Here is a 12,197-nt window from a genome sequence, read left to right as displayed (position 1 = left end):
AGGGGTTCCAATTTCCTCTCATTCTCACCAGCATTTGTTATCTTTTTTAAATAATAGCCATCCTAACAGGTGTGAGGTGATTGCTTATTACGGTTTTGATTTACATTTCCCTGATGAGTAGTGATGTTGAGCATCTTTTCAGATACCTTTTGGCCAAATGTATGTCTCCTTTGGAGAAATGTCTATTCGTTCCTTTGCCCATTTTTTTTAAGTGGGCTATTTAGTTTTTTGCTATTGAGTTTGTAGGAAGTCCTCGTATATTTTGGATGTTAATCTCATCAGATATAAGGTTTGCAAATATTTTTTTCCCATTCCATAGGTTGTCTTTTCACTCTGGTGATTGTTTCCTGTGCTGTGCAGAGGTCTTAATTTGATGTAGTCCCACATGCCTGGTTTTGCTTTTGTTGCTTTATGCTTTAGTGTCATATCCAAGAAATCATTGCGAAGACCAAATTCATGAAGTTTTTCACCTGTTTTCTTCTAGGAATTTTAGAGTTTTAGGTCTTACATTTATGTCTTTAATCCCTTTTGTGCTGATATTTGTGTATAGTGTAAGATAAGGATCCAATTTCATTCTTTTGCACGTGACTTTCCAATTATCCCAGCACCATTGGTTGAGAACACTGGCCTTCTCTGTTGTGTATTCTTGGCACCCTTGTTAAAGATCAGTTGACTGAATATGCATGGCTTTTTCTTCTGGGCTCTAAATTCTGTTCCATTGGTGTCTATGTCTATTTTTATGCCAGTAACATACCGTTTTTATTTTTTTTCTTTATTTTTTCTTTTAATTTCAGTATAGTTAACATAGTGTTATATTAGTTTCTGGTCATACTGCTTTAATTACTATAGCTTTGTAATATATATTTTGAAATCAGGAAGTGTGATGCCTCCAGTTTTGTTCTTTCTCAAGATTGCTTTGGCTAGTTGGAGTCTTTTGTGGTTGCATAGGAATTTTGGGATTGCTTTTTCTGGTAAAAAATGCCAGGGGTATTTTTTTTTTTTTAAAGATTTTATTTATTTATTTGACAGAGTGAGACACAGCGAGAGAGGGAACACAAGCAGGGGGAGTGGGAGAGGGAGAAGCAGGCTCCCCGCGGAGCAGGGAGCCCGATGCGGGGCTCGATCCCAGGACCCTGTGATCATGACCTGAGCCGAAGGCAGACGCTTAACGACTGACGCACCCAGGCGCCCGCCAGAAGTATTTTAATAGGGATTGCATTGAATCTGTAGATCACTTTGCATGGTATGGACATTTTAACAATATTAAGTCTTTAGTCCAAAACACAGGATGTCTCTCCACTTACTTGTCTTCTTTAATTTCTTTCATCACTGATTTGCAGTTTCTGGTTTAAAACTTTCACCTCCTTTGTTAAGTTTATTCCTAAGTATTTTATTACTTTTGATGCTGTTGTAGATGGGATTGTTTTCTTATTTTCCTTTTCAGATAGTTGGTTGTTGGTGTGTTTTTGTATGTTGATTTTGTATCCTGAAACTTTACTATATTTGTATATTTAGTTCTAAGTTTTAGTTATTTATATTTTGGTGGAATCTTCAGGATTTTCTCCCTGTATATGATCATGTCATCTACAAACAGAAATAATTTTACTTCTTCTTTCCAACTTCAATGCCTTTTAGTCCTTTTTTTTCCCCCCAACTGTTGTGGTTAGGACTTCAATAGTATGTTGAATAGAAATAGCAAGAGTGGGCATTCTCAACTTGTTCCAGATCTTAGAGGGAAAGCTTTCAGTTTTTCACTGATGAGTATGATAATAGCTTTAGGCTGTTCACATGGCCTTTATTGTGTTGAGGTACATTCTTTCTACACCTAGTTTATTGAGAGTTTTTATCATTAAAGGATGTTGAATTTTGTCAGATGCTTTTCCTGCATATCTCAGTGGATGATCATGTGATTTTTATCTTTCAATCTGTTAAATGATTTGCATATGTTGAACCATCTTTGCATCTCAGAGATAAATCCCAATTGGTCATGGTGTATGATCCTATTAATGTGCTGTTGAATTCATTTTGCTAGTATTTTTTTTTTTTTTTGAGGATTTTTGCATCTATGTTCATCATCAGGAATATTGGCCTGTAGTTTTCTTTCCTTGTAGTGTCTTTGTGTGGTTTTGGTGACAGAGTAATGCTGGCCTCATAAAATGAGTTTGGAAATGTTCCCTCTTCTTCAATTTTTTGGGAAGAATTTAAGAAGTATTGGTATTTATTCTATTTAAAGAAGAAGAAATTCTTCTTTAGTAGAATTCACCAAGGAAGCCATCTGGTCTTTTCTTTGTTGGGAGGTTGTTTTTTATTACTGATTCAGTCTCCTTACTGATTATTGGTCTGTTAGTTTTCTATTTCTTCATGATTCAGTTTTGGTATAGGTTGTATGTTTCTAGGAATTTATCCATTTCTTCTATGTTATCCAATTTGTTGGCATATAATTGTTCATGATAGTCCCATGATCCTTTTTATTTTTGTGACATCAGTTATAATGTATGTTCTCTTTCTTGATTGTGCTAATGAGAGTTTGTCTGTTTTATTAGTCTGTTGGAAGAAATTGGCTTTGGGATACATCCCATCTATTTTTGTAGGGGTTTTTTTCTATTTCTTTTTGCTGTTTTAGTTCTTTTTTCTGCTGTTTTGTCTTTTTAATTTTGTTTCTAATTTCTTAAAACTAGCATGACATTTTTCAATTTTGTTTTCTATAATCATGATGGTGTATGTGCAGGAAAGTGCTAACTCAGCAGGTCTGGCTGCTCAAGCTACTCATTGCCAGGGAAGACCTGTCTTTAGGATTGGCCCTCTGCTGACTCCTGGGACATGAGCTTTCAGCCCTTAGAGTATTCTGCCTGATCAGAGTATTTTTGCATGCCTGAGGCCTTGGGCCATGTGTTACCAGCTTAATCAGATACTTTAGGCTAACAGTGTGATTTTTTTGTGAATGCCTGATCAGATCTACCAGAGGCAGCTTGAATTAGTTCTCTTCTATTGAATAGCTGTTGGGAAGAGAACTGGTTAAAAAGAAAATAGAGTGTGCAGTGTGGTGCATTCATTTTCACAAGACCAGAAAGTTCACATTCTGAGTGGTAGCTTATTTATCACAAGTCTGATGAGTTAATTTACAGCTGAAGTGAACAAAATCAATTTCCCATAACAATGTTTTCAAGCTTTGTGGTTAAACCATTATATTTACAGGCCTGATTGTCAAATACTTATATTTCTCAACAAGTCTTGCTTTTTCTTAAAACTATCAGTAAATTTAAGGACAGTATATCTGAGTTAGTTTAATCTCAAATCTCAAATACTGTGGACCCTTGTAGGTAGTTTCCAGCACTGTTTGTTTATTTGTTTGTTTGTTTAGGATACTGTAGTAGTCACCAGGATGGAAATATTTTTCTTTCTTCTCTTGTCTTGCTAAGAAAAGCAATATCAACACAACCCTTGAAGACCTATGTCATCAAGACTAGTTTTTCTCTCAAGGCTTCTCATCAATTAAAACTGTAAATTATATTTTTGTCATTAAGGCCAGTCAAATATATTAAGCCTTTAATTTCTTTTTTTAAAGATTTTATTATTTATTTATTTGAGAGAGAGAAAAATAACAAACAGGGGAGGGGCAGAGGGAGAGGAAGAGGGTCAAGCAGACTCCCTTCTGAGCAAGGAGACTGATGTGAGGTTCAATCCCAGGACCCCAGTATCATGACCTGAGCTGAAGGCAGATCCTTAATCAACTACACCACCTAGACACCTCAAGCCTCTGATTTCTAATCTTCAGATATGACCATTCTTCATTTAGATTTAATGATTTGTAAATTTCAGGGCTCCTTATTGACCACAGTTTTCTCTTTCCATCTTTATCTTCTGAGCTCTGTTGTGAGTATTTTGTTGTTTGGCTAAAAGTTTTTGCTTTGAATAATATTGTCCTTGGGTGAGGCTCGTGGAATATATTTTTGGAATCCTTGCATATTCATAAACAAATATCTTTACCTTCCTGGAGGAGTGAATGATATGTTAGATTGATACATGTTTCTTGGATTGCATGGGTGTTCTTTACCCCAGAAGTCTGCAGATGTCCATCATCTCCCATGTTCACTCAACAGATGAACTTAATGCCAGTCTGATAGGGGTGTGTATGTAAATTACTATATTTTCTGTCTGAAATCTTGTCAAAATTTATTTTTAGTTTTAGATTCAGAAAATTTGACAGGATACACACAGGGATGCATCCAGAATTCTCATTTGTTGAACTCCAGACTCCGCTAATGCGTCAAGCAGAACACTGAACTGTCAAAGATGTCTTAATCCCTCAAACCTATGAATATGTTATGCTATTACACAAAGGGAGGATTAGACTGTGGATGGAATTAAGGTTACTAATCAATTTACCTTGAGATGGGGAGATTATTCGGGATTATCTGAGTGGGCCCAGTGTTATCACAAAGGTTCTCACATGTGAAAGAGGGAGGCAAGAAGGTCAGAGTCAGATAAAGATTAAAGATGCTATTGTGATGTTCTGAAAATGGAGGAAGGGGCCACAAGCCAAAGAATGCTGGTGGGCTCTAGAAGCTGGAGAAGACATGGGAACACATTCTCCCCTAAAGCCTCCCAAAGGAATTCAGCTCTGTTGACCACTTGATTTTTGCCCAGTGACACCCATTTGGGACTTCTGACTTCTGGAATTATAAGATAACACATTTATGCTGCTATAATCACTAAGTTTGTGATAATTTGTTACAGCAATAACAAGAAACTAATACAGTTGATCTGGCATCCAGAAAAGAAAAGTCCTACTTAAGCTTTCTCTTATTGGCCTGCACAGAGACTTTGCACATGTCTTCCAGGTCTGCTCAAAGCTAACAGTGCCAGGCTGTGCATAAACAGCTGGAAGATGGAGTCAAGAGGTGAGGACATCAGGTAGGCACTCAAGGCACCATCTTGCTAAACTCATCACTTACCTTTTCAACCTTGTACCTACTATTCTCTAGCACAATACCTTCACCTTCTGTCTGGACTTCATTCTCTAATAATACTGTGGTACTTACTATTCTTCTGTGTTTGAATTTTAGTGTTCTACTGGGTTATAAATGTAGAGATTGCAGGCTGAGAGAGAGGGAGAGGGAAAAGAATGAAACCAGAAAAACAAACGAAGCCATAGTCAGGTGTTGCTTGTTGCCTGGGAGGTAACACTAGTAGAACTGTGGGTCACAGAAATTCTGACATTTCCTGAACTCCATGCGCTATGAGGTCCTCTACCTGAGGTAAACACACAAATTATCAGAGATGATTAACATGACCTAGAGTACAACCGAGATTAGGCTAAAGACAAGAAGTGACGATGGGGATAAAGCCAAGCCTGAGACTTCCAGTGAGGGCATCAGAAGGCAACAGATAAAATTGAGTAATCTGACACACCATTTAGAATTTGGAATTTGTTTGTTAATTAGAAGCCTTGCTCTCTTTGGCAATAATTATTGCCGACTGGAAAATTTATAAATGCAGTAGTGCTCATTTTTTTTTTTAAAGATTTTATTTATTTATTTGAGAGAGAGAATGAGAGACAGAGAGCATGAGAGGGAGGAGGGTCAGAGGGAGAAGCAGACTCCCTGCCAAGCAGGGAGCCCGATGCGGGACTCGATCCCGGGACTCCAGGATCATGACCTGAGCCGAAGGCAGTCGCTTAACCAACTGAGCCACCAAGGCGCCCCTAATTTTTTTTTTTTAATGGAGGAAATGCACTTTCATTTAATGAAAGAAATGTACCTCCCTGTCAAAACTATGTATTAGCTGGGCAGAAATAAAATAGAAAGCATGGGAATATGTTTCAGGATATCAGATGGAAGGAACACAGCTGTTTAAGAAATGTAAGTAAAATCACATCAATTGTTCAAGAAAGAATAAAATATGTATTGAGAAGTCTTGTTGGGAGGGGAGAGGATAATGTATCACATAAAGGTCACCAGAGATGGGCCAAGACTCTGGAGCAGGGTCCTGTTGGGGCCTGTACTAGGGGCAGGGCTGGATAGGGCAGGGCCAGCAAACTCTGGCCCCTGGGCCCAGTCCAGCTTGCTTGTTATTGTAAATAAAGTCTTACTCGAACACTGCACGCTCATTCATTTAGGTATCATCTATGGGTATTTTATGCTTCAATGGCAGAGTTGAATAGTTGCCCCAAAAACTGTATGATCCACAAAGGTGAAAGTATTTACAATCTAGCCCTTTACGGAAGTTTGCTGAGCCCTTGATTAGAGGTAGCAGCTCTCAATAGAAATATTGAGATTAGCTGTGAGGTACATTCTGATTCAGTTGTAACTCATACCAGTTAAATTGCCCAAGTTCACAAATGATTTACTTTCTCAAAAATAAAATGGAATGGATTCAAGACCATTCCCAGGAAGAGGTCTGGCATGCTTTCTTGGGGAAAGAGATGGTTACGGCTATCAAGCAGAATTTGTGTTTCCCAAGTAACCCTGAGAGTGAGGTGGGTTATGGATACAGCTCATCCCCATCATGAGGATCAGTTGAAAAGACAAATTTGAAAACTGCTTACCTAGAGAAGGCTGTGCTAAGGGTTTGGGGAATTTTTTTTTTTTTTTTTAGGGTTTTAAAGGTGTCAGTGATGAAGAGACCCAGCACCTTTCTCTTTTAGCAACACAAGCTAGCCTCCTTCAGCTCTGATGGGGACACATCCTGAGGTTGCCCGTTGGGCTCTCTCTTCTTCTGAGAATTGGTCAAAAAGCTGACATCAGGTTTTTCTAGAGACCCCCTGAAAAGGCCTTGATGTGATTTCAGGAGTCCCTTAGATCCTTAAAATGTTCTATCTTTTTTGTTGGAAGTTTGGGGTGGGGAGAATGGAAGGGAGATATGGGTTGGGGGAGACATAGGAGATGAGAAAATTAAAGAAAAATGCAGTATTGGGTTGAGCGAACATCTTAGAATGAATTGCTCTCTGCCTGAGTCTCTACTTTGAGTTGAAACCTTCCCCATTTGGGTAGTGGGGAGGGAATGAAAAAAACAACAGCATTCTGGGTGCCTGAAAAGTAGAACGTCACAGAGTTTTCTCAAGGCAGAAACAGGAAGGGGCTGAAGACAGAGATGGGGTCCAGGGAGGGAAGTTTTGGAGACATAATTTTATGAAGCGTGGCATGTTTACCTTCAACTGGACCAGGCAAACAGAAACTTTAAGTCAAAATATATCCTTCATCCACAAAGCAGACCATCTGCTTCACATGATTCTGAAAGATACTCGGGGTTTATATCTTGATCTGCTCTAGACTTGTTTGTTTTTCATACATGTAAATTCCAAGTGCCTTAAAAACTGGGGATTCTGTCCTGTCTCATGTTGAATGCATCTGCTTTAACATCTGACGGCATCTTTCGTATGGCACTCGATGAACTGGTTAATTGCAATTAATCACAGAAGCCTCACAGATGAGCATTTAACCAAAGTGAGTAATGCCGGTGCAGGTGGTTAATATAGAGAAAAGATTTCAATACCAGAGAGGAAGGAGATTAGTACTTCATTTGTGAAAACTGGAATATTTTTTTCTGTCCATGTCCATAAATGTATTTTTCCAAATTTTCCCTTAAGCCTATAGTCTAAGAAAGGAAAAAGTAAGAATAAAATATTTTTTTGAGTTTATATTAGCAATATTTTTTTTTAAAGATTTATTTATTTGAGAGAGCAAGAATGAGAGAGAGAGAGAGAGTAGATGAGAGGGGGGAGGGTTAGAGGGAGAAGCAGGCTCCTCGCCGAGCAGGGAGCCCAATGCAGGACTTGATCCAGGGACTCCAGGATCATGACCTGAGCCGAAGGCAGTCGCTTAACCAACTGAGCCACCCAGGCGCCCCTATATTAGCAATATTATGTAAGCGTAGCAGGCAGGGTCTTTGTCTTGCTCACTGTGTGTCCCTAGCACTTAAAATACTGTCAGGCACATGATGGGGATGAAGTATTTTTTTATTTTTAGTCATGGATTCTGTTTTCTTGTGATTTTCTTGCTATAACTTTAACATTTTGAGTCATATATTCTGATTTTCTAATGTTTTCCTGCAACCACAGAGAACTCCTTGCTGCATATTAATATGCATATCAAGTTTCAGATGCTAATAAAACAAGAAGGGAGAAGACTCTATATATCTGATGTCTCAATAAAGCTTTCATTTACTTCCCTTTCTTTATTATGTTTCATCTTATTTGTATTCATTTTGCTTTATCAGTTCAAAGATACCATTTCCAGTGTTTATTTTCACAGGAGAGCCCATGAGGTTTGAGTAGTTACTGCTTAGTTAGGGAAAAATAAGCAACAACAACTACAACATATTCCTTAATTTACACAGGAAGAATCTGGTATAAAAAGAGAGTAAGTAATACCCTTGAGGGCATTTATAGAAGTTTCAGGAATGAGGTCCTGAAAAGTAACTTTTTTCAAGCTTCCAAGGAATCTTCCCCATGACTCATTTTTCTCTAATAGGAAATAAGTATATAAAAGTGAAACCTATAATGAGGTTAGCATATTAGAAGTATTGTGATCCTGTCTGGTAAGTGAAATAGGGCAACCTTTCATATTTTTAAAGTTGTTTTGAATGGATTTGAAGTAAATGCAAGAATGTAAATGGACTGCATAACTTTGATCTACTACAGTCATAGGTATTTTAGGGTTCTGTTGGAGAAATGATGTGTACCATGGCCGAGCATGCAGAAGCAAAATTATTTCAGTCACATGCAGTGCTAATTTACCTCCAAATCCGAGACACCTATCAACCTGAGATCTTTATATTTGCAGCTCAGGATAGCTAGAAGGAACAAGAATGGGATGGTTGTGTCTTATTTTTATTTATTTTTTTAAGTAGGCTCCATGACCATCATGGAGCCCAATACAGGGCTTGAACTCATGACCCTGAGATCAAGACCTGAGCTGAGATCAAGAGTCAGATGCCTAACTGACTAAGCTAACCCAGGCGCCCCCGCTGTGTCTTATTTTTAGATCAATGAGTGGGTATGACCTCAGATTAGGAAGTCAACAAAAATAAGAATAAAATACGGTTTCAACATTAAATTGGAGACAAATGGGATTAATTTTAGGATAAATTTTAAAGAACAGGATAAAAATGTTCATTTCCTTGAATAAAAAAGTTATAAAATGATTACATTTCTAAGTAAACAAGGTTAACTCATTTTACTTTGTTTCTATTTGATCATCTGCAACTCAGCTCTTTTTGGGGTATCAAAATAGAGTGGGAATTGGGGCACCTCGGTTAAACATCTGTCTTTGGCTCGGGTCATGATCTCAGGGTCCTGGGATCAAGCCCTGCTTCAGGATCCACACTCAATGGGGAATCTGCTTCTCCCTCTCCCTCTGCCCCTCCCCTCTTCACCCCCCCCCCAGCTCATGCTCTCTCTCTCTCTCAAATAAATAAACAAAATCTTTAAAAAAAATTCCAAAATAGAGTGGGAATTTGAATCCTATCAAGATACTGGGCTTTCTCCTTCTGCAAAATGAAGAGTTGCAAGGAATTGTAAGATCATCTGATTCAAACTTCAAAATTCATTTTTTACAAACTTAAAAAAAAAATCATCGTAAATCGAATGGAGCTCAAGGTTAAGGGAGCAATTAGAGGGTTTGGAGGATAGGCAGGAAATAGCTATTTTGACTGAGGTAGTTTCTGAATAATGCTATAATTTGGATTTAATCTTCTGGCAATGAGGTTTATTAGGCAGTATGCTTTAAAGATTTTTTCAAAACATTGAATGTTTTTATGGAGTTCTTGATATGCTAACTATAGATTATATGGTAACATGGTTTTTATTTCTCAGGTTAAAATGAAACTCTTTTATTCCTCAGGAAAGGAGAATTCATATTGGTTCTTCTTTACTCATGCCATTAGCCCTGCACCATCATAATAAAACATGCTTGCTTCATTTTTTTGTATTAGGAGTGTTTTGATATAGAATTCTTTTTAATTAATCCAGCTAATAGAGCAGCAGTGTGTTCTGATTGGAAATGAGGCTGCTCAGTTTTGTCATGTGCATTTGATAGGAAATATTGCCCTTCCTACATACCACCTCAGCGAAATGGATTTTATCTCATTTCTGGGGTGCTTTATATATTGCAATCACATTGAACTTGAAAGGAATATAAAAGTTTGCCTGCACTGGCAAATCTCTCCATCCTTGATTATTTAAAACTTTATTCCCCATTAATTTCCCTCTGAGTTTTCACTCTTCAGTAGATCATATATCAGAGTCTGTTCTTTCCAATTTATTGGTCATCAATAATAAGTGAGACATTGATCGGTGGGTGGAGTGTTGTTGTTTTCATAGTGGTTTTTACATATATCACTGCCTCATATAGCCCACTGGGGTGCCCTTCTCCATGTTATAGAGGGGTAAGCTGGAGCTCAATGAGGTTCAGTGACCCCCACGTCAGCCCCACAGCTGGTGAATGGCAGAGCCAAGACCAGTGTAGACTTCTGACCTTGAGGCTCATAAAGTTATTTTATTCCACATATTGGGTTTTTACATTTACAATGGCTATCCATTTAAAATGCCAGCAATGATAATCTATGTTCATTACCATAGCTGTAAGACTAAAGCTTCAACTTTCTAGAAGCATTTGCTCTAAAGGAGTACTGCTATATCATACAAGAGGGTTCTATTTCATCTTCCAGTGTGGTCTGGGAACCAGAAGTCTTCACACCAGAGATTCTCCAGAAGATCTTAAATTCTTTAAACCCGAGAGATTAGCTTGATGGGGACAGATAAGGGCACAATTTGCTGACCTTTTAACTACCACAGGTGGTAAGCTAGTTAAGCCTCCAGTGGTGGACCATTAGAGACCGAGTCCCTCACCAGTTGGCTAATCTCTATTCTCCTGCTTCAAGAGTCTGCCATTTCTCCCAATGCAGGGATGAACCATTTCCTCTGGGAATGCAGCTGGCTAATGCTGTGCCCTTCTGTGTTTGATAGTCCCATTAAAGAGATACCCTGTCCCCTGCCACTAATCTATCTCTTTCTCATTAGCTGTGATACAGCACACTTTGCCTATGTTAAACTGTGCATTTTTTGAAAACGTGCATCACTGTTGTCAAGTTCCCCACACTCTTCTGTTGCTTTTCATGTATGGTATGTGTAAGAAATATGGTCTAGTGGCAATTAATCTAAGACTTTCCAGTTCCTCGTGGCAAGCACCAATTTAAGAAAAGTTTCAGAGATTAGAGGGAGCACTCTGAAATCAACTCTGCAGTCTACAAAAGTCAGGTCAAGAGAGGCTCGTTCAAACTGCTCTCTTCTTCCAAAAGGATGATTTGTTTACTTAGCCATGAGTGTTCTTACAACAAAGCATGCATCCATTAGAGACTCTCCTTGATGTTTTGTTTTGGTTTTTTTTTTTACTTGTGAAAGCACATCTTACAGAATTAACATCTTGACATTAATTTCTAGGAAATATTAGCTCTGAGCTTACTTATACCCCAGCTTCCACAGAGCAAAACAAAATAAAAATTGAGGTAACTGATGAAAGAGTTTCTTGAAGAATCCATCAGCATAAACCATCATGCAAAAAACCAACTGAACTTTTCTGATGCCTGGATGCTCTGAAGCTGAACTCTTAACAATTAGATGCTTATATTTCCTAGGGTTCTAAATTAAAGCAGAAAGGAAGGAAAAGAAATAGGATGAAGAACAGTTTGCTAGTTTGCCAGAGATAGAAAAACCAATATTTTTTTATCTTATTATTCTTTCTGAAAATCTTGAGCAGAATTTTTTTTTCAAACTAATCATTCCCCTCTGGCAAAATCCATTTCCAGGAACCACATAAGACATGTATAAGATCTGTCACATTCATGAAATCCAGAGATGAACTTTTTTTAACCCTAAGATCATAGTCACAGCATTTACTCCGCGTGTTAAGTGAAAGAAGAGGGGTAGGGAATCCCATTTCTTCAGGTCTCACTTGAGACTGGCCCTGGGCTGAATGCTTTCATACGCATTTGTCTTTCAAGCGAAGAAGAAAGAGGTTTAAAGGCGAGAGCAAAGAAAGATGACTTGGAATAACCAGGGTGCAAAATGCCTGCTTGAGTTTACAGCTTCATTGCAAGGTAGAGGGTATAATCTTAAACTAGAGAACAATCTTTCACATTCTTCCCCTCTCTAAAATACAATTTCTATTGAGACAGCTAATGGTCCTTAAAATGTCTCA

The sequence above is a fragment of the Leptonychotes weddellii genome, chromosome 5, assembly GCF_054177405.1.
Source record: "Leptonychotes weddellii isolate Sample4059 chromosome 5, ASM5417740v2, whole genome shotgun sequence".
Lineage (NCBI taxonomy): Eukaryota > Metazoa > Chordata > Mammalia > Carnivora > Phocidae > Leptonychotes > Leptonychotes weddellii.
The sequence above is the reverse complement of the archived record's forward strand: the minus strand, read 5'-3'. Positions refer to the sequence as shown.